Genomic DNA, 21,979 nt, shown 5'->3' with positions numbered 1-21,979 from the left:
AATGGATTTCCAGCATCTCAATATGTTCTAGATGACACAGTTAGAATGTTTTGAAAATGTAAGGGGGGATGCCCGGAGAGGCACTGTATATTTTGCATTTGGCAGAATGTTTACAGATGACCAAGTTGAATGGTTTGAGGGACACTGTACATATGACCAGATGGAATGTTTCCACCATGTAAGGGAGGGACAGTGTACATATGACCCAGATGAATGTTTCCACCATGTAAGGGGAGGGACAGTGTACATATGACCCAGATGGAATGCTTCAACCCTGTAAGGGGAGGGACACTGAACATATTACCCAGTTGGGATGTTTTGACCATGTAACGGGAGGGAAAGTGTACAAATAACCCAGTTGGAATGTTTCAACCCTGTAAGGGGAGGGACAGTGTACATATGACCCAGTTAGAATGTTTGAACCCTGTAAGGGGAGGGACAGTGTACATATGACCCAGATAGAATGTTTGACTGTGTAAGGGAAGGGACACTGTACATATGACCCAGATGGAATGTTTCCAACCTGTAAGGAGAGGGATACTGTACATATGACCCAGTTGGGATGTTTTGACCATGTAAGGGTAGGTACACTGTACATATGACCCAGTTGAGATGTTTTGACCATGTAAGGGGAGGGGAAGCTGTCACACACACATACCTTGTATACCAGCCTCCTACAGTACAGGTGATCTCTCACAGCTGACAGCACCTGACATCCTCCCCAGCCATATCATTTCTCTCCAATAGTCTGTAAACAGAATAGTATCACCCGTGAGGTTATACCAGTACTGTACAAAAGGCTAGGAAACTCAAAAAGTCTACAAACCTGTCTATAAAGAACACCCAATGGACCAAGAAAAGATGGTCTTTATGCAAACATTGTAACCATTTGGGACCCTGTGAAAGCAGTCATCTCATATTAAGCAGTACATGGCCTTATAATTCAACATATTTCAATTTTATCCCAATTCGGACATATTTTAGGAAACCCCCGCATCTGAGGGAATTCCCCTCGTGCATCAGGGTATTCATATCTATATAAATTGCTGAAGTATTCCATATATCCTAAATAAGCTTACTGCATAATACAGTTCCAAAAAATGCCAAATTTTATGAACATAAGAAACTTCCATTAAATCAAATCCATCTAATCTTGATTTGTTTTAGGTCTTTGTGTTATTGTCAGGCATGTGGTAATAGTAATTGTGTAATCGTAATCGATTGTAATTAATTACATTTTCTCAAGTAATTGACAGTATCAGTATAATCAAAAGCTTTTTCAATTACTTATAATCGTAATCTATTACAGTAAAAATTTACTGTGTAATCCTAATTACATTTCAATTACTTTTCAATTGCATTATACCAATTATGGAAGTTGAATTTGGCAGCCAATATACTAAGTTTAGAAAGTGAAAAATTCGACTTGTCTACTCTAGTTCAACTAAAACTGAAGATAGATGTAACAGTGTCAGTAAGTCTATAAATAATCTTTTATATCTAGTTTTCTGATAAACTGGTCTTTTTACAGTGTACATAGGTGGTTAATAAGGCAGGTTTACCTTCAATACTTTTAAATAGTGAAGATTACCAAAAGTTAAAGAATCATACATTAATTATTATTACAATGTATAAGGTGTAATATTATTTAGCGTTTAAATACATGTTAAATGAAGGGGGAGGGTGTGGTGTACATGCAGTATGTAAGTAATATTTTCACTGGGAGGGGAAGGAATGATGGTCATAGTGTAATTGAGAGTGTTCAACCCAATAAGCGGCCATGTCCCTATAAGCACCTTTCCTCCTTTTAATACCTCAATTTAAATTGCCTGGGCTTAATTAAAGACCAACATTGTATAGGTTTGCAATAATGTTGTTTTATTTATAAAGCATACTTTTTTTCTTGATTTTTTAAACGCCCTTGGCGCTTGTTGGGTCGAATACGGTATACCATCGGAGTCAGATCTTTACCACTGATCATGAGGATATATTTACAAAATAAACTGGAACACATTGTCCATAGTTAAACAGTTAAAGTCACTAGGAGGCCTACAATCTTATTATAGTTTATTAGATTAATCAACATTTGTGCTAAATCAATGAAATTCATGATGCTAAATTCATTTTGGAATTTTTTAAAGATGTACAGAGATACATGTATGAGTACAATCTCCAGTGTGAGTGTGCATGGTACTAGAAGGGGTTAGGGAATCTGAGAGGGGAGGGAGTCGAAGGAGGGAGAGGGGAGGGGGTGTAACTGAGATACATAAACATAGCCCTATTCTTATCAAAACTGACCACAACTGACCAGTTATCTAGGGAATTCAGGCCCATGACCCTGGTGTAATTTGTAGGTAATTATACCATGCATTCCAGGGGGTGAGACTATAATATGCATATACAGCAATAAAATATAGCTAGTCCATAGCTACAGGACTCTCTGTGTAGTATTTTTTAATTATTTGTAGTCGCTTTGGGTTGTCTACATTGTATCCCTGAAAAGTTTTACACTAAGGGGAGATAATTCAGATTTTGATTTTCTGCTGAGCTACATACAGGAGATATCAAACTTTTAAAGTAGACCATCTGTGTGAGACATCTAAAGGAAAGAACGTTTATGAACATTTAGGGGTATGAACATTTAGGGGCCATCAATACAGATGACCAAACATCTGTAACAGGAGAGGAGAAAATGTAGGGGCCAGACCGGAATTTGAACCCGGGACCCTCAGAACACTAGCCGAGTGCCCTATCGACTGAGCTACCTGGTCACCGATGATCGACCCAGCCCAATCCGCTATACTCCTCCCTCCTTTCTCAAAGTCTTCGCCCTCGAAGACATACGAGACCCTTCCAAACACCACCACGGTTATTTAGTTGGGCGCCAATTCTGTAACAGGAGAGGAGAAAATGTAGCGGCCAGACTGGGATTCGAACACCGGACCCTCAAAACACTAGCCAAGTACTCTACCGACTGAGCTACAAGGTCACCGATGATCAACCCAGTCCAATCTCGCTACACATCCATAGTAAACATGAACAACTTGATCACTCTCTTTATGTTTGCATAAATTACTGATTGCGAACTGAAGAATGCAATGCCTTTACTTCTAAATATGATGCATAATTCATGATATATCTTATAAGCATGTAATGATAACTAGCAGTCTTTGTTGATAACAGAGACATACAGAACTGATGTGTCCAAATTAGCTTATAACTTTAATGGAATGGAAAGTACTTCAAATGATGGAAGACGTTGGATGATATTTCATTTTAGTGTTGAACTGTAAGTCAACTTTATTTTCACATATATGTTTAAAAATAAATAATAGATATTTTCTGTCAACATTTTTGAAAATATATAAAATTTGCGTTCAATTAAAAGAGCTCTTAATCACTGACAATCATACAAACTCAAAACTGGATATATGATGGGAAAGGACGTATACAATATTGACCTGCTTCAATAACAATATCGACCTACATGGGTAACAATTCAATTAATAATGCCTTCCCTTTTCGTAGCAAGATATATACAATTTCTACTGTGCCTATAAGATAAATTCGTTCAGAATGATATTCACAATATACGAAATGACAAGGACTAGAAGTATTAAGATATGAACATGAAATACAGGCAGTTAATCACCTGGCTAAACGGATAATTAACGAGAAGGGTGACCTGGCCTCGTCTACCTGGACAGGTCCAGCCTACGATGTCTTCATCAGCCCATAAATCACAGGTAGTCAAAAAGTCACATAAGTACTTAGGCCAGACACTGGACATGAAACTGACCGCTGACCAAAGGGAAAGTGGACAACAGGAAACTGACATATGTAGCAGTTAAGATGTGTCTGATATCATTATATTAGAGGCAACAGAAGCGGTGGGTTGTATACAGGCGCCCGACAGGTAAGGTTTATAGGTATATGTAATGACTGTGATGGTTTATGGGGCTCTGTACACATATATTTGTATTATCATTAACATTCAGTCTATAGAAGTGTAATTATATTATTGTGGCATCATTTAATGTCCTGAATGTATTCATCGTCCATAAATAATAACCTTATTCGTCTTGAATAATACAAACAATACATGTATATAATGTTCAGACAGACATGCAGGTCTGTTACGAGATCATGAAATTTTCGTCCAAGACAAAAATACAAATTGTGGTTTTGTGGTTTAAGTTTATAAATAATTATGTTAGTTCTTGGTTTATATTTATAAAATGTAAATTATTATTTAAATGCATTATAACAAATAGAATATTAACTTTAAGGAACATTAATTGATATGTATGCAGAAATGTGTTTGCTCTATCTATATGCATCAGAGTGAGTCAGTCTGATACATATTCTGGATAAAGAACATAGCATGTATACGGACTACAATTACGAAATGCTGACATGTTGATTAACCTCACACAATCAAAAAACTGTATATTTTCATCCCAAAAGTGGTATAGTTGAAGTAATGCATATGCATAAATGCATACATTTTTATTGCATATTTTGTTGTGTTTAAAAAACAAATTTTTATTGAAAATACAATTAATTCAAAATAATATTTGGAATATAAAGTGTATGATTTATGCAGGTAAAATAATGACTTCTTACAACTTAATTCTTATACAGGTTGGATCGATTACTGAGAGGTATAGTTATTTGGCTTGCAGTTGATTTTTCACCAGAGATGTGTAACGAGGCAAGAATTTATCTTTTATGGTAAATTTCAAAAGCCAATTTTGGAAGATTTAGTAGAAATTGCAAGATTTTGACTTCCACATAAACGGTGAAGTTAACATGTATGAAATATATGGTAGCTAGTATCACGATGACATTAATATGGCGAGTATATATGCAGTTTACAAATTAAATAAAAACTGAATATAAAGCTGCATACCACAGGAAAATAACAACCATTAATATGAAATTAAATATAACTAATAGAAAATGTCTTAATTATAATAATCATTAGCATTAATTCTCTGGATGAAAAGCCCAGAAAATTTCTGCTGTATACTTATATATATTAGCGAATGTTCATGGTCATCGTCGTTACGATTGTATTAATGGCTGACATTAATATCTTATGACAGTAATTACGCCGGATAATGACGTTTAATGTATATGGTGTAGCCATATTGTTTTTGTGTTAGCGTTCTTATTAATGTACAATTTGTCTTTTTTTTTTTTTTTTCTTGAGAAAACTGGCGACTCTCATACGATATGTACCTTTGTTATAAAGCTTTGTCATTTACAAATTATATATTCTCAAAACAAAAGTTAAAAGTTAAAAGTTTGTAATGAAGTTACGAAGACTTAGTACAATTAATATGAAGTTGGATTTACCTGGTAACTGCTTCATAAAGAAACGGAAGTTGAAACTCAGCATTTTAGACGAGTCCATCTCACAGAAGGTTATTTTCATGTCAAAATTAAATTAAATAGGTTTCAAATGTTTGAGATCTGGCTAGGGTATATATGATTTATATCTTGACATAATTTTTCACAGATCAAAATTCTGCCATCACAGTAATATCCTGGGAAAATGCGAAAACTATCATCCCAAAGAAATAACCAAACTACATATATGTCACGTTCTACATGTGTTTTTTCTATAGGACTGCTGTGGCCGAGTGGTTAAGATGTCCTGACACATTACCACAAGCCCTTCACCTCTGGGATGCGGGTTTGAATCCCATGTGGGACAATTGCCAGGTACTGAGCGTTGGTCGGTGGTTTTTCACCAGGTACTCCGGCTTTCACTCCACCAATCAACCTGGCAAATCCTTACATGACCCTCGCTGTTAATAGGAATGGATGTTAAACTAATGAAACCAAAAATCTTTGTATTTCTGTGACGATATGTGATTGTATGTAAGATTTTTGTTTTTTTTTTGTGTCTTGATTAAGGGGCAGATCAACTTTTAAAATTCAACAATATTCTGTCCACATTGTTTGAAAGACTTCTTTAAAAGATATAAAAAGAAACTGTTACAGTACGTAACAAATAAAACATTCCTAGATATATATATCCCGACTGGTCAGATAAGACAGGTCTAGGTGTGGTAGTTCTCAATTAGTCCTGGTGTCCATTACGTGTCCATCATTTTTTGCACCTGGAGCATGCTCCAACATCCTGACATTTATACTTAGTTACAGTATCATTACTCGTTAGTACAAATAATAATAATAAAATCATTATGTATGCACTTAAGCATTTTGTATGAATTATTGTGAAATATATATTCTTGATTCCTTGACTAAAAGAGATGTGAAAAGTTAGATCAAGTAACATAAAACTACATTGTGAAAGATCATAAAATATTCTATGTACAGAGCATGAATTTCATGTAATTTTCCTATGTATCATTTAACTTTTAGTAAGATTGAATACATGATTAACCAATTAATACATAATTATCAGAACAATGAACTTGGTGGATATAATGCAGCGACCATGTTGCTCAATTAGTAGAGCACAGTGTTTGGAGTCCAAGTTTGACTGGCCGCTACATTTTCTCCTTTCTAAATATTACAAAATTGGTGAGTAAATATTACAAAATTGGTGAGCTTGCCAACTCATATTTCACATGCAAACTTGATAATTATTTGATTCTTTAAACTGAAGACTTTAATAAAGGAGGGAGAAGACTGTAGCGGAATTAGACTGGGCTGATCATATAGGTCACCAGGTAGCTCAAACGCTAGAGCAGCCGGCTAGTGTCTAGAGGTCCTTGTTAGAGTCCCAGTCTGGTTGCTACATTTCCTCCTCTTCTGTTACTATGACAGTAGATATCAAAGAGAGGGCCATAACTCTTTAATTCAAATCTAAGTCTAGCCACCACAGATGAAAAATAGGGGCCACAACTCTGTAAAATCAAATCTTAACCACAAATACCCACCACAAATATAAAGTAAGGGTGATAACTCGTAAAATTAAACCTGAACTACAAACATAACTTGATATATTTTAACAAGCCATTAAATGTGTGTTTATACGATTTATAGTTTAGTGTTGACAGAGTACGCTGCCACGCCCCCTACACTCCTCAAGGCTGGGGAGTCTCAGAGTGAGATAAGGACTAGTTTATAAACTTTCTCCCAAAAACTATCAATTGCCTACCACACATGTTTACAGAGCTTGCCACGGGTATCGCCCTCCCAAACACCTTCAAATTTCTTAATATTTTTTATCCTCCCAAAAATCACGAAATTTTACTATAAGTTTTATTCTCACAAAAATTATCAAATTTCATTAGAATTAAGTTACATATAAACAGCTCACTAGCTTGCACTAAATTCAATTACATGTATGTAATATGAAATATCCTTAAGAGACAATTACAAAATTAGTGAATTTGACCATTATTGTATTTTACAGTCACCTTGGCTTTTAATCAGTTAATTTGTATCACCAATTTTTCTTTTGGCTCCTTGACCTTAACCTTTGACTGTGTGACCTTGACATTATAATGATAATATCTTAAATCTATGCTTATTGCACATACATATGTAAATGATTTGTTATAGAAAACTCATAACAACTAAAACAGCAAAACTAAAATTAAAATTAGAAAGATACAATAACCAAGATCCAACTATGGGGAGATAATAACATTAATCTTGAGTTTTCTTTTTTCTGAACTTCAGATTCAGAAAGTTGGTTAGACAAAAATCACTTTAGACTAAACTCTCTTTATGAAATTAATAAATCTTTTATAATTTCAGATTGGTAAAACTCTCTTTTTAAAATTAATAAATCTTTTATAATTTCAGATTGGTAAAACTCTCTTTTTAAAATTAATAAATCTTTTATAATTTCAGATTGGTAAAACTCTCTTTATGAAATTAATAAATCTTTTATAATTTCAGATTGGTAGACCTATAAAGTGAAGACTTGGTGTAATCAATTAAGAGGAACCAACAAGACAGTGCATCATTCGAGTGGGAATTATAGAAAACACGGTAAATAGTGACATATATATTAATCAATGTGAACCATCCATATACCATATTTGACCCAATAAGCTCCCAAGTAGTTTAAAAAAAATTAAAAGGTACATAATAAGACAAAATAATTGCAAACCTAAGCAATTTTCATAGTTTTGGTCCTTATGTGCCCTCGCAATTGAAATGATCGAGGCCTCAAGAAGGGGGGGGGGGGGGGGGGGGGGGGGGGGGGGGGGGGGGGGGGGGTTTATAGAGACATAGGCACTTATTGGGTTGAATATGGTAAAACAGAAATAAGAAGTCATAGTATTTAAAAGTCACACTCACGGGAGATTACAATATATACCTTTTTTAAAATGCACAATTAAAACATTCCTCAAAGGTAAACGTTTAAAAGAGAAATAAAAAAAAAAAGAAGAAAATACAAAACATGTAGCCGTAGAAGTTATATAAATTCCTAGTGTATTTTTATATAAGAAAAGCCACACTACTGTTGTAATATATGAAAAACATATTGTTTTGACAATCTTTTAAAATAATTTTATCTTCAGATTTTTATCTCAATATTCAACGATATGTTGACTGGCAAGACACGTATAATAGAGTGATAAAAATCTGGGACATCTGACCATTTTGTTTTCATGATCGATGAACCACTGATGTGATAACTATACAGTTATCAGACACTATAAGATGACCGAGCACCTCGCTCAGGCCTGTGTTAGTAGAACAAAGGGTCCCCCTGGTGCTGACCATTAGGGGTTGTCCTAGACCCGACAGGTCCACTGGTGTGTTTAACCCTCCCTGTCATATCTAATCACGCATCTGAAGCCGCGTGTCAAATGCACACCCATGTGTAACAACGATCAAATCCCAGCCCACGGTTATACATCTTTTTTACAAAGTCTATCCACACCTCCATCTAAATCCCTGTGTATTTGCACATACATACCCAAATCCCCTACCGAACTAATTGAAACTAATGATGTATCAAAATTCAATTCTGAAAACTTGATTGATGTTAATAATAGCGTTTATTTGGTGAACTACACGACTGATGGATTAAGTCCTTACAAATGCAAGGGTTGTCCCCCTTTACGCTCCTCCTACTCTGGGGTAACCGTCGGTAACCAGAGCCGAGAGATTTTAACCTAAGCTGATACTATTGTGTACTTGTCAGGCCCCGTGAGTACAACACGTATTAAGTGCAGGGTCGCAATTAAAGGTCGTCCGTGTCAGGTGTCAGTTTTTTTTTCTGAATACGAATTTTCTGTCAGCTGTCAATCTTAACGGCCATTTACAGCTAATTTCAAACTGTTCACATATAAACAATGGGTAAAATTATTTCCAAAAAAGGCAACAATTAGCGTATCTTTATATCTGAGTAGCGTGCCCCAATAGCTAATGGTACAGACTGTGTCAACACATCTGTATACATTCAATTAATAGTTAGTTTGTTTTGTTAGGTTTTAAACATTTTTAAACTAAATTTAACATCTTTAACAGGAGAGGATAATTTCATTTAAGAAATAAATAAACTCTTGATTTTTTTAAATTTGAAGACATTTTTTTAAAATAAACACTCACCTCCAACAGTGGTTTTATTGGGTAATGTTCAAGATATTGAAATAATTTCAAGAATATTTGGAAATATCTCAACCCAAAATCTACATATTTGTAGTCAATATATTTAATTGCATGTAATATCAATACCAATAATTTTATTTTCGTTAAATTCTTTAAATACTAATCAATACCAAAAAGGTATCCAGTATTTATTTTCAGCTTAATGAAGTAAATAGGTCAAATAGCTCGTTTTTTTATTTATATTTTTCTATTTAATCACATAATTAAATACATGTATTGTTTACTGCATATTACATAAAGCTAACCAATATTCCCGATCGCCACAAGAGTACAGCACTACATTGGTTCCCACCCGAATGAATGAATTGTTGAACGACATACCTGTGTGACACTGACACGAAACACATGTTACCTGTTCTCTACCTGTACAGGTAAATTGAACTAACGACAGGTAAGGCCTGTTGGTCGAGGCTTATGTCGGGATTGTTAGCTCACAATCTGTCGGAATCTGGTTTCAAAATCACGTTTTGGCATCAATCACCAAGAAGTAAATAGCTTGTTGACAAATATACTGCCCAGCGTTTGGCAGGTTACTTTTAATTCGTATCCAAGTTGTGGTTTGTATTTTTTTCTCACACATTTTGTCTTAGACAGGAGAATGATAGGTTTCAGTATGAGACAGAATCACCAAATGTGTCAGAATAATGAAATATCATTGACAATAAGAATACTTATAATTAAATCAATTTAAATGATATAATTTGATATTATTTAACTTAATAAAGCTGTAACATGAAACTTTATACTTTTTTTTTTTTAAATAATTCTCAAAAATTTATCTAATGAAAATAACTTATAATGCCTTTTATCTATATCTACAGAAATCTTGAAATGTCTCAGATATCAATTTATGCCCCTAAAATTACTGCTTACATACAATCAGGAAAATTGGGTGGGTCACAAGGTGATGACATTTGACATAACAGATTAAGATTCACACAAAGATTCATTTTCCTCTGTTTTAGAATGTGAAATATAGAGAATATAGAATTTCATGATTTTCTCTGCGCTTCTGTAACTCAGTCATTGGAATACCTAACAGTCAACATGAAGTTATAAAATGGTGTAATTAGCACAATTCATTCTCCCCTAAAAATTCATAATGGACTAATCTAGGCTTTGATTTAGGAGAGTCTCAATGTGTCTTTAGGGGTGAATGGGATAAAGCGTCCTTGAAACCCACATAGAAAGTTTAAATAATTTCTAAATATCAACTGTCCTCTTAATGTTTGTGTCACCTCTCCAGACTGCCAGGTCTAGAGATGTCAGCCATCATTAAAACGTTTCCCTGTCTCACCTTCATCCCTGTCAAATCTTCAGGTCATTTGTTGGTTGGCATGACTACATCAAGGCCACTTAACCAATCAAATTGCCTAATCCAGCGAATTAGCCAATCAGATATTAAACATTATCCAATCAAATGCAACCTTCAACATTCATTAACCAATCAAATGTAGCCTTCAACATTCATTAACCAATCAAAGTGTTGCATCAACATGAAAACTGAGGAATGAGCATGTCAGTGAGCTATCTGCGTGGTGTTGATATATTTGTGGGAATGAAGCATCTAATCTATAAGTGTCACAGGTTATATCCTACTTAAACAGTTTATTTATTTTAAGGGACATAAAAATGTCAGTCCTGACAGCTCTTAATGCTTAATCTGACAGCAGGATTATAAATAAACCAAGAGGCCTAATTGGTCTGTACTGCACATCACAACAGAGTTATCTCCCTTTAAAGACAAAATTAAAAAAAATTGTCACCTATATTTCTCTAACTGTAAGCTTAAACAGTTTATTAATTTTCCTGCACATCAACTTAACTGACAGCTATTAATGCTTAATCTGTAAGCAGGATTACAAATGAAACAAGAGGCCTAATAGGTCTATACATATTATCACAACAGAGTTATCTCCCCCTAAAGACAAAATGACAAAAATTGCCACTTCCATTTAGGTCAGAAAAGGCGACATGTGAATTTAATGATTTTTGTACGGAATATTATTGAATTTTTCGCTGAATTTACATTTTTACCCTGAACACAGTTCATTAAGTGCAGAGCCATAGCTATTGTTACATCAGTATTGTAACACTCTATACAGATAATACATTCTGGAATTACGGGGACACAATGGCTGATCGCGGTATCGGTCGTGTTACTCAATGGTTGATTAAAATATCACAATACGATCATTACAAAAAAAAAATACTGAAAAAATTCATTGATTCATAAATTGCAGTTTTTCAGAAAATGTATTGATTCGATGTCGACAATATGTCGGGTTTATCATAAAATCTTCACCAGTAACATCCTCCCGACAAATTATAATACAGTTATACTCACTTGGATGCCTATCCCATTCTAGGTGTATAATACAATATCCAGAATTGATCTTTTCCTTACAATCAATTTTTCTGGCCACTCGAGTACCTGGCTAAAGAATGAAAAATAGAAAATTTCAAAATCGCTTAACATTGAATACATATTTGATTTAATTTTTTACTTGCACATAGAAAGTAGAAAAAAATATATGAATTCATCACTAAACCTGCTATAAAGCGATCCACCACAAGAATTGAGTTCTTCCAATTACTATATATATTATCATGGCCATCAAATATGAAACATCCCAAATAGATAATATACAATATGGAGTACAGAATTGAAATCATCAGTACTTTATTATTATAAAAACAATTAGCATCATTCAATACACTGGTAATACACCAATTAACATTTTAAACAGACATGGTTGACCGCATCCTTGATGTTCCAGGGTTTACTTTCAATGTTATAATATCCACCCCTGGAAAGTCTCTTAGTAAAACTTGAGGCAACAAAAGACACAGATAATTGTATAACTATACACTGTGATTGACTGTGTTCCTTTGAAGTTGGGCATTATTCCCTCTGTAATCTTTAAAGGAAGTCCCTACAGGCCATTAATTGGTCAGGTTTTTTTCTCCCGAACTAGCTGCCTCCAGTTTTAAATGAGATAGCTATAGTTCAGGGGTGGATATAACGTCAGTGATAGTAACCCATTGAGGATGGAGGATGGGTTGATCGTTTACCATTATATCTATTATTAATCGAGCCTAACTTGATTTTGCCCTCTTTTACTTATTTTCCTGACACATATCAAATCCTGACACATATCAAATGTTAACTTTAAAAGAGCAATGCTCTGTGCCTTGAGTTAACTTTTAAAGAGCAAATTGCTCTGTGCCTGGACTTTCAGTGCCAGTGGACTTTCAAGTGTTTTCTCTGTAAAGTTTAAAAGGATAGTTTAACAACTCTTCAACCACGGTGAAATACCACTCATTAGGATATTTAAAAGGTCAAAAACCTAAAAAGGTACAGGAATGATTTATATCATATTGACTTTAAAGATTTTTAGGAAACTGGGTAAGCGAAATATTACTCTAGATTTATCCTGTAAGTGAACCATTTTTAAAATCTAGCTAAATCAAATATCTGATCAGCTGTCAAATTGTTGTCTTAGACATTTATCTTTAATTAAAACATTTTCAGATTTCATTAATACTCGTTTAGCAATTAAAGACCTAAATATTTTTTAGATTAGATTAATAGTGAAACAGTTATCTTAATTTAATATATTTTTTTTAATTTACACATAGTAAATGTGAAATTACAATATGACATTCTGTATTGAAAAATGTATGTAGTTCACTAATTGAGTTGGAGGCCTTCATAAGTTGTTTTTTTTCAATAATTTTCAGGGTTATTATAAAAAAGACAGGACTATATTTAAACAACTTCCTCATCCAGGAGTGTTAATCATGACTGGGCTATTTTAAAAATTCTACCTCATTTAACTTTAAATGTACAAAGTTCAGCTGATATTCCCATGATTTTAAAATCTAAAGAAAAAAAGCAAATAAAAAAAAGAATGACATTTAAAAAGATCCGTTCAGACTGAGTAAGATTTTAATCTACAACATCTTAACATTGTACACAAGTGACACCCGACTTATACTGTATTTCCACATTTCAAAAACAAAAAGGTTTTTTTGAAATCTGACAAGCACATATGTCAGTTTCAAACAATTTACCTTGATTGCATACTAATACAGGTTTCATGGCTGAAGTAAAAAAAAAAACTGTTGTGATATTTGAAATCAGGCCCACACGTTTAAATATGTCGGCAAGAAAACATGTCAATGTTAATCTGGATCAGATGCTTGGATAAGATAGTCAATAGTACAATCAGAAGTAAATAATGTAAAACTGTGACACCGCTACAATAAATGTTTGAATTCTGTGTCACAAATGATTTAGTGACAAGTCTAATGATTTCAAGTCGTGGACATTGAATGAAACCCATTTTGAATTTGACAAGGGAGTTAACCCCTAGATAGTATTAATAGAACAGTCAGTCAAATTGTAAAAAATTTGACACATGGCTACAACAAATGTTAAAATTCTGTGCTACAATTGATTTACTACCCATTAAACAGAGTGACAAGGCGAATGATTTTAATGTTCTGTATGTTGAATGAAACTCGTTTTGAATTTGACAAGGGAGATAACCTTATTTCTATATCAAGTTCAGTAAAAAGATTCAAAAAAAAACTTTAGGCCAAAAAAACTTTAGTATTTGTTGTTGATGACATTTACTATGCTGTGAAATTTATTTGAGATGACATTAAGATCGCAGGTTACAAAGCAAAAAGACAACTATCAATTTTTTGCTACTACTAGTAAACCATTTAAAGGCAGTTACCGATAATATTGATATCAGGTACATGTATACTGACAAAAGTCTGACTAATTTGCCAGAATATGTATCAAGCCAACTATCATGTAAACATAGTTATAGGTAAATTTCTGGGCCTCTTTGTTGTTGAGAAGAAGTTGTTCAGAGATTTAAGCATCCACCTCTGACAGTTAGTGGTTGCGTTACTGGCCAGGTGGTTAAGATGTCTCGACATATATTTCCACAAGTCCTGAAACTCTGGATCGCAAGTAACGTGAAGCAGGGTACTGACTGCAGGTTGATTGTTTTACTTGGGGTACTCTGACTATCTTCCACTTGTTAAACCTGACACATCCTTACTGACCCTGACTGTTAAGGGCTGCGGTGGCCGAGTGGTTAAGATATGTCTCCACATATTACCACGAGCCCTTCACATCTGGGGCACAAATTTGAAACACAGGTAGGCAGTTGCTGGTTGATGGTTTTTCTCCAGGTACTCTGACCTTCCTCCACCAACAAACCGGAGATATCCTTAAATGACCCTGGCTGTTATCAGGACTCTTGATCCAATCTAACCAATCAAATCACTGGCCAGTGAACGACTTATACAGGGAGACAACTCTGATATTTATATCAAATTCTTATCTTTGACAATACACTCAGCGAACTAACATTGTCAATCAAAATAAATCAAAAATTTAGTACACTTGTATAAAGGTGGGATGGGTAATTTACTCGTAAACATAAATAGATTGTGAAAATGTCCCTTCACTCCTATGTTAACGATTAAATCCCCAATTTGATCCTGTTGTCACCACATTAGGCACACGTTAGATAAGGTCAACTAAATAATCTTAAATCGTCTCCAAAATCAATTAGTTAGGGACACAGGGTTCATGTTTTTGACAAAGTTAGGGTTCAAGATTTTTTTAAATTAAAGTTAAGGGTGCATGTTTTAAACAAAGATATATGAGTCAGGTTGTAGAGTCGCTGATCAGTTAAATCCGGTACCTGTCCATGCAGTTAAACCACACCTGTGTGTGGCCTTAATGAACTTTATCTCAGGTGCGCTGATCCACATCTAAATAATGATTTGACAAAAAGAAAATTATTAATAAAATAATGCTGTGAAAATTTCATTTAGTTGGTTTACACAGATTTAATCTTTCTTAATATGATTTTACAAAAATAAAATGAAATCAACTGTTGTTTAAATGTGTGAAAAATATGAGTCAAACACACTTATCTGTTATATATCGTTCTATTTAAGTTTAACATAAACATTGATTGTTTTCCTAATCTTATGAGAATTAACCTGAAACCGATAAATTGACTTTAACAGGGGAAGATATGGAGATTTATTGACTTTTCCAGTGTGATTAACAAATATAAATTCCACAAAGTCGCGGGATAAACCGACAAGAAATCAGAGGAACTCACGCAAATTACGATTATTTACAGTCCCATAACATTTAGTGTATTGTTAAAAAAACTGGAAAGTTCTGATTTAATCTGACGGTTATTATCAAACAAACATGACAAATTAAACACGCGGATTGTCGTACACTGAGAGTAAATCGTGATTGGGTGACTAGAATCTGACTCCAACATGCCATAAGATCTCTAACTCTATTCACAGTGTACCCATGTCACAGGTACCCGATTGTTTTACCTGTCAAACTTTTCTAAACCTGCCCCTATTGTGTGTTTTGTTCGCGGGTCTTTCGCCTCGTTACACCCGCCCATCAAACCATAAAACGTCTATTGATGCTATCCTCGCTTTTGATTTATTACGATAAACATTTGACCATTGTGGTTTGTGTACTTGGCAGTTTTTTAGCTTGCCTCATGTTACCGCAATAGGGAGTAGTCCTTTGACGTTTTGCGAATCGTCATTTGACAACTGTATTCACGCCCAGGGTCGGCCCTGACAAGCATTGCAATTTGGGAAGTAATTACCAATGTCTACCAAGTCGTTGATTTCGGTAGTATTTTTGTCATGCGACAACATAATTACAAGCTAGGTAAGTGTTTTGTGAAATGTTATCATCGGGCAACTATGTTGTAAATTCAGTGACAGCCGGTAGGATTTCCTCGGGCATTCGATCCTATAAGGATTTCCTAGGGTACTCGATCTGATACAATTTCTCTAATTCTTTGTCCCCCACGACTTTATAACCCTAATGTTGATAAATTTATTAATAACAAGTTCTACCTTGAGAGATACTCTCGTAACCGGACACACGTGGATCAATACTACTAATGTCAGTACACGATACAACACTTGTACAACTTTATACGTGTTTGTAGTTATAACATGTGACATTTCAAACTTGGCATTTTGAAATTTCTCAAATGAGTTATGTTGTGTATTTGTGAGACTGGGATTAATCTTGGTATAAAGTTGACATGTAGTACAGCATTAGGATAAGACAGCTGGGTAAGTTTGTTTTTGTTTTTTAAGTAAACAGGAAGGAAGTTTATAATTAGATGTACAAGGTAGTCATCATTTAAAACTGAAATGTTTGAGGTAGGAAATGAAAACTATGGATATTTCTATTCTAAATCCATCGATGTAGATTCTGATAATAAATTTACCAAATAAATGTGTTAAATATTCCGTTAGTTTAGACAATATATGATTACCCCATATAATTGCAATAGGTTGAAATTCAAAGTTTTTGTACACTGTCATAGATGTGTAAACAAAATATAAACAGGTACATATAAACACCTTGTATACAGGTAGATATACACACCTTGTATACAGGTAGATATACACACCTTATATACAGGTAGATATATACCTTGTACACCTTGATAACAATACAGTAGATATCAGAATACACACCTTATATACAGGTAGATATACACACCTTGTATACAGGTAGATATACACACCTTGTATACAGGTAGATATACACACCTTGTATACAGGTAGATATACACACCTTGTATACAGGTAGATATCCACACCTTGTATACAGGTAGATATACACACCTTGTATACAGGTAGATATACACACCTTGTATACAGGTCGGGGCCGCGGTGGCCGAGTGGTTAAGATGTCACGACATATTACCACAAGCCCTCCACCTCTGGGATGCGGGTTCGAATCCCATGTGGGGCAGTTGCCAGGTACTGACCGCTGACCGGTGGTTTTTCTCCGGGTACTCCGGCTTTCCTCCACCAACAAACCTGGCATGTCCTTACATGACCCTGGCTGTTAATAGGACGTAAAACTAAACAAACAAACAAACAAACAAACAAAAGTATACAGGTAGATATACACACCTTGTATACAGGTACATATAAACAAATTGTATACAGGTACATATACACACCTTGTATACAGGTAGATATAAACACCTTGTATACAGGTAGATATACACACCTTGTATACAGGTAGATATACACACCTTGTATACAGGTAGATATACACACTTTGTATACAGGTAGATATACACACCTTGTATACAGGTAGATATACACACCTTGTATACAGGTAGATATACACACCTTGTATACAGGTAGATATACACACCTTGTATACAGGTAGATATACACACCTTGTATACAGGTAGATATACACACCTTGTATACAGGTAGATATACACACCTTGTATACAGGTAGATATACACACCTTGTATACAGGTAGATATACACACCTTGTATACAGGTAGATATACACACCTTGTATACAGGTAGATATACACACCCTGTATACAGGTAGATATACACACCTTGTATACAGGTAGATATACACACTTTGTATATACACACCCTTGTATACAGGTAGATATACACACCTTGTATACAGGTAGATATACACACCTTGTATACAGGTAGATATACACACCTTGTATACAGGTAGATATACACACCTTGTATACAGGTAGATATACACACCTTGTATACAGGTAGATATACACACCTTGTATACAGGTAGATATACACACCTTGTATACAGGTAGATATACACACCTTGTATACAGGTACTTATACATACCTTGTATAAAGTTAGATATACACACCCTTTTATACAGGTAGATATACACACCTTGTACACAGGTAGATATACACACCTTGTATACAGGTAGATATATACACACTTTGTATACAGGTAGATATACACATCTTGTACACAGGTAGATATACACACCTTGTATACAGGTAGATATACACATCTTGTATACAGGTAGATATACACACTTTGTATACATGTAGATATACACACCTGGTATACAGGTAGATATACACATCTTGTATACAGGTAGATATACACACCTTGTATACAGGTAGATATACACACCTTGTACACAGGTAGTTATACATACCTTGTATAAAGGTAGATATACACACCTTGTATACAGGTAGATATACACACCTTGTACACAGGTAGATATACACACCTTGTATACAGGTAGATATACACACCTTGTATACAGGTAGATATACACACCTTGTACACAGGTAGATATACATACCTTGTATAAAGGTAGATATACACACCTAGTATACAGGTAGATATACACACCTTGTATACAGGTAGATATACACACCTTGTATACAGGTAGATATACACACCTTGTACACAGGTAGATATACACACCTTGTAAACAGGTAGATATACACATCTTGTATACAGGTAGGTATACACACCTTGTATACAGGTAGATATACACACCTGGTATACAGGTAGATATACACACCTTATATGCACGTAGATATACACACCTTGTATACAGTAGTAGATATACACACCTTGTATACAGGTAGATATACACACTTGTAACACTTGTATACAGGTAGATATACACACCTTGTATACAGGTAGATATACACACCTTGTATACAGGTAGATATACACACCTTGTATACACGTAGATATACACACCTTGTATACAGGTAGATATACACACCTTGTACACAGGTAGATATACACACCTTGTACACAGGTAGATATACACACCTTGTATACAGGTAGATATACACACCTTGTATACAGGTAGATATCCAAACCTTGTATACAGGTAGATATACACACCTTGTATACACGTAGATATACAAACCTTGTATACAGGTAGATATACACATCTTGTATACAGGTAGATATACACATCTTGTATACAGGTAGATATACACATCTTGTATACAGGTAGTTATACACACCTTGTATACACGTAGATATACACACCTCGTATACAGGTAGATATACACACCTTGTTATACACACCTCATATACAGGTAGATATACACACCTTGTATACAGGTAGATATACACACCTTGTATACAGGTAGATATACACACCTTGTATACAGGTAGATATACACACCTTGTATACAGGTAGATATACACACCTTGTATACAGGTAGATATACACACCTTGTATACAGGTAGATATACACACCTTGTATACAGGTAGATATACACACCTTGTATACAGGTAGATATACACACCTTGTATACAGGTAGATATACACACCTTGTATACAGGTAGATACAAGTAGATATACACACCTTGTATACAGGTAGATATACACATCTTGTACATATTTTGTAAGTATTAAGCTTTGTTCCAGGTCAAATATTAAACTTTAATTGGTTACAGTTTATTAAGAATATAGCAGTGGGATTTTACTGGGTCGATCATCAGTGACCAGGTAGCTCAGCAGTAGAGCAATTGGCTACTGTTCGGAGGTCCGGGTTCGAATCCCTGTCAGGCTGCTACATTTTCACCTCTTCTGTTTCATTATAAAATTATGGCCCTTGAGAAAATAACTCTTTTCAGGAAGACAATTCTAAATGTATCCCGACACACTGGGACATAATTATTTTATTATATCGAACAAAATTGAAAGAAAAAAAATCTCTGATAAATGAACGCGTCCACCAATTTTCTGACTTCTGAGCTCCTACCAGGTGGCTCAGATTAGGATAGCGTTTTGGCTGATAACAAAATTGAAATGTGAGGTGATAAATGAGGTGATAAGTGAGGTGTGATTACCTTATGTACACACCAGGTATAACAGTGTTTATATATATGGATTACCACCAGGTCGTCCTTGTGTCCTGTCAATGGTATGGTCAATAAACATTGCAATTAACCAACGATAATGTCAATAAATGTTTTCATTAAATTTTGGTTCTACCTTAATCAAAATAATACCTATTATTACATATGTTATAAATTACTAATAATGCTGTCAATGAACTATTTAATTAACTCGGATAAATTATATCATATGTGACTCGCATCATGAGTCGGCAAATAATTTCAACATGACATGACCATATTATTACATCACATACAAACTGTGAACAAGCCTAATTACATGATCAAATCACGAATAACAAACAAACAACCTCTGGGTTTTTTTTAAAGAAAAGCACTGAACATATTTAAAAAGGAAGACTTTACTGTTCATAGCTACAATTTGAACTATCTGGAGGCTCACCACAGTGTAGTAAGCTGCTATCAGGCCTGGTGACAAGATAGCAAGGACATGATAACTCCACTGACAAAAGTGTTTAGGGTATTGAATATCTATAATAAAGGTCAAGGTCATATTCTATATCTCCTTTCTGTACGGTTACGATTAGGTGTTTTATGACACAACTAATGACAGATCTGTTGGCTGGTAAGTGAATCCTCATTTTCTATTTACATGTTGTCACTTTTAGATTCCAAAGTCACTACAATCTTTCGAATACTTAGTTTCTTAATTTCTGATTTTATTGTGTATACTTGTCACTACCATTACATGAACTGACAGAGTTCACCATCTGACACTATGGTATATATAGTTGTAGCGGGATTGGACTGAGGCGATCATCGGTGACCAGGTAGCTCTGTGGTAGAGAATTTGGCTAGTGTTTGGAGGTTCCGGGTTCGAATCCTGGTCTGGCCGCAACAATTTCTCCTCTCCTGTTACATAACCCCATTTTGTATCAGCAATTTAATGTTTTTCACCTTTATTCTTGTACAATGTATATATACATGCATGTGACATTTGTTGTGATTTTTCATTGTACTACAATGTAGTGTTACAGAGAAGGCTTCAAGGGAGAATAGTTATGGTAACGAATCGAGCTACCTCCTTGCAATTAAGTATTAATATTGGTCATTAAAGATTGGTTCAACTTTGTATTGAGATTGGACTGCAGGTTGTTGTTTTTTCCTCACTGCTTTGGGAATGGGGCCTGTGGCTTTAAATTTGGGGAAATGGTGCACCAAAAGCAAGAATTGGGAAAATTATGAAATATGAAATAAAGCATAACAAATCAGATTTTTTGTTTTCAATGTAGTTTATGTACTTCTCTGAAGCCAATTCACAAATATTTAAAGCCTTTACCAACTAAGATCATGCAATATTTTTGGATAGTTTTCAAGAAACTTTGATTTTGGGAAATTTTAGCTTGAATTTGGAAAAATTTAAAAGTTTTGCCATTGGGCATGGGGCCGATTCGGCCCCAAATTATGCTGAAAAAAACCCTGGACTGGGTCAATCATCGATGACCAGGTAGCTCAGTGGTAGAGCGTTCGGTTAGTGTTTGGTTATCTGAATGGTTCAGGATAGTACTGACAGATAGCTAGGCTACATCAGAAGTGGGTTAAGATAAAAATTGTGTTTTATCATGCA

At 34.7% G+C, this 21,979-nt stretch overlaps 1 protein-coding gene and 1 long non-coding RNA gene across 8 annotated transcripts in view; one reads left to right on the top strand and one right to left on the bottom strand.

Annotated features, from left to right (window-relative positions):
- Positions 1 to 21,979, top strand: part of LOC138311166 (frizzled-5-like) — a 109,389-nt gene that overhangs the window by 40,870 nt on the left and 46,540 nt on the right. For 4 of the 7 annotated variants that reach the window (XM_069252634.1, XM_069252636.1, XM_069252632.1 and 1 more), the window contains exon 2: positions 7,888 to 7,980. The gene's annotated coding sequence lies outside the window, so the exon portion shown is untranslated. Of the gene's footprint in view, positions 1 to 3,898; positions 3,917 to 7,887; positions 7,981 to 16,204; positions 16,358 to 16,418; positions 16,774 to 21,979 lie in introns of those variants that run through there. The other 3 variants (XM_069252637.1, XM_069252635.1, XM_069252638.1) reach the window with 3 other exon arrangements.
- The window catches only part of LOC138311168 (uncharacterized), a 43,041-nt gene that overhangs the window by 18,678 nt on the left and 2,384 nt on the right, over positions 1 to 21,979 (bottom strand). Inside the window, exons 3-4 of the long non-coding RNA XR_011206537.1 lie at positions 11,960 to 12,050; positions 659 to 748 (exon numbers count right to left, since the gene is read on the bottom strand). This is a non-coding gene — a long non-coding RNA (uncharacterized lncRNA). The remainder of the gene's footprint in view (positions 1 to 658; positions 749 to 11,959; positions 12,051 to 21,979) is intronic.

The sequence above is a fragment of the Argopecten irradians genome, chromosome 16 (genome assembly GCF_041381155.1).
Source record: "Argopecten irradians isolate NY chromosome 16, Ai_NY, whole genome shotgun sequence".
NCBI classification, from domain to species: Eukaryota; Metazoa; Mollusca; class Bivalvia; order Pectinida; family Pectinidae; genus Argopecten; species Argopecten irradians.
The sequence above is the reverse complement of the archived record's forward strand: the minus strand, read 5'-3'. Positions and strand labels throughout refer to the sequence as shown.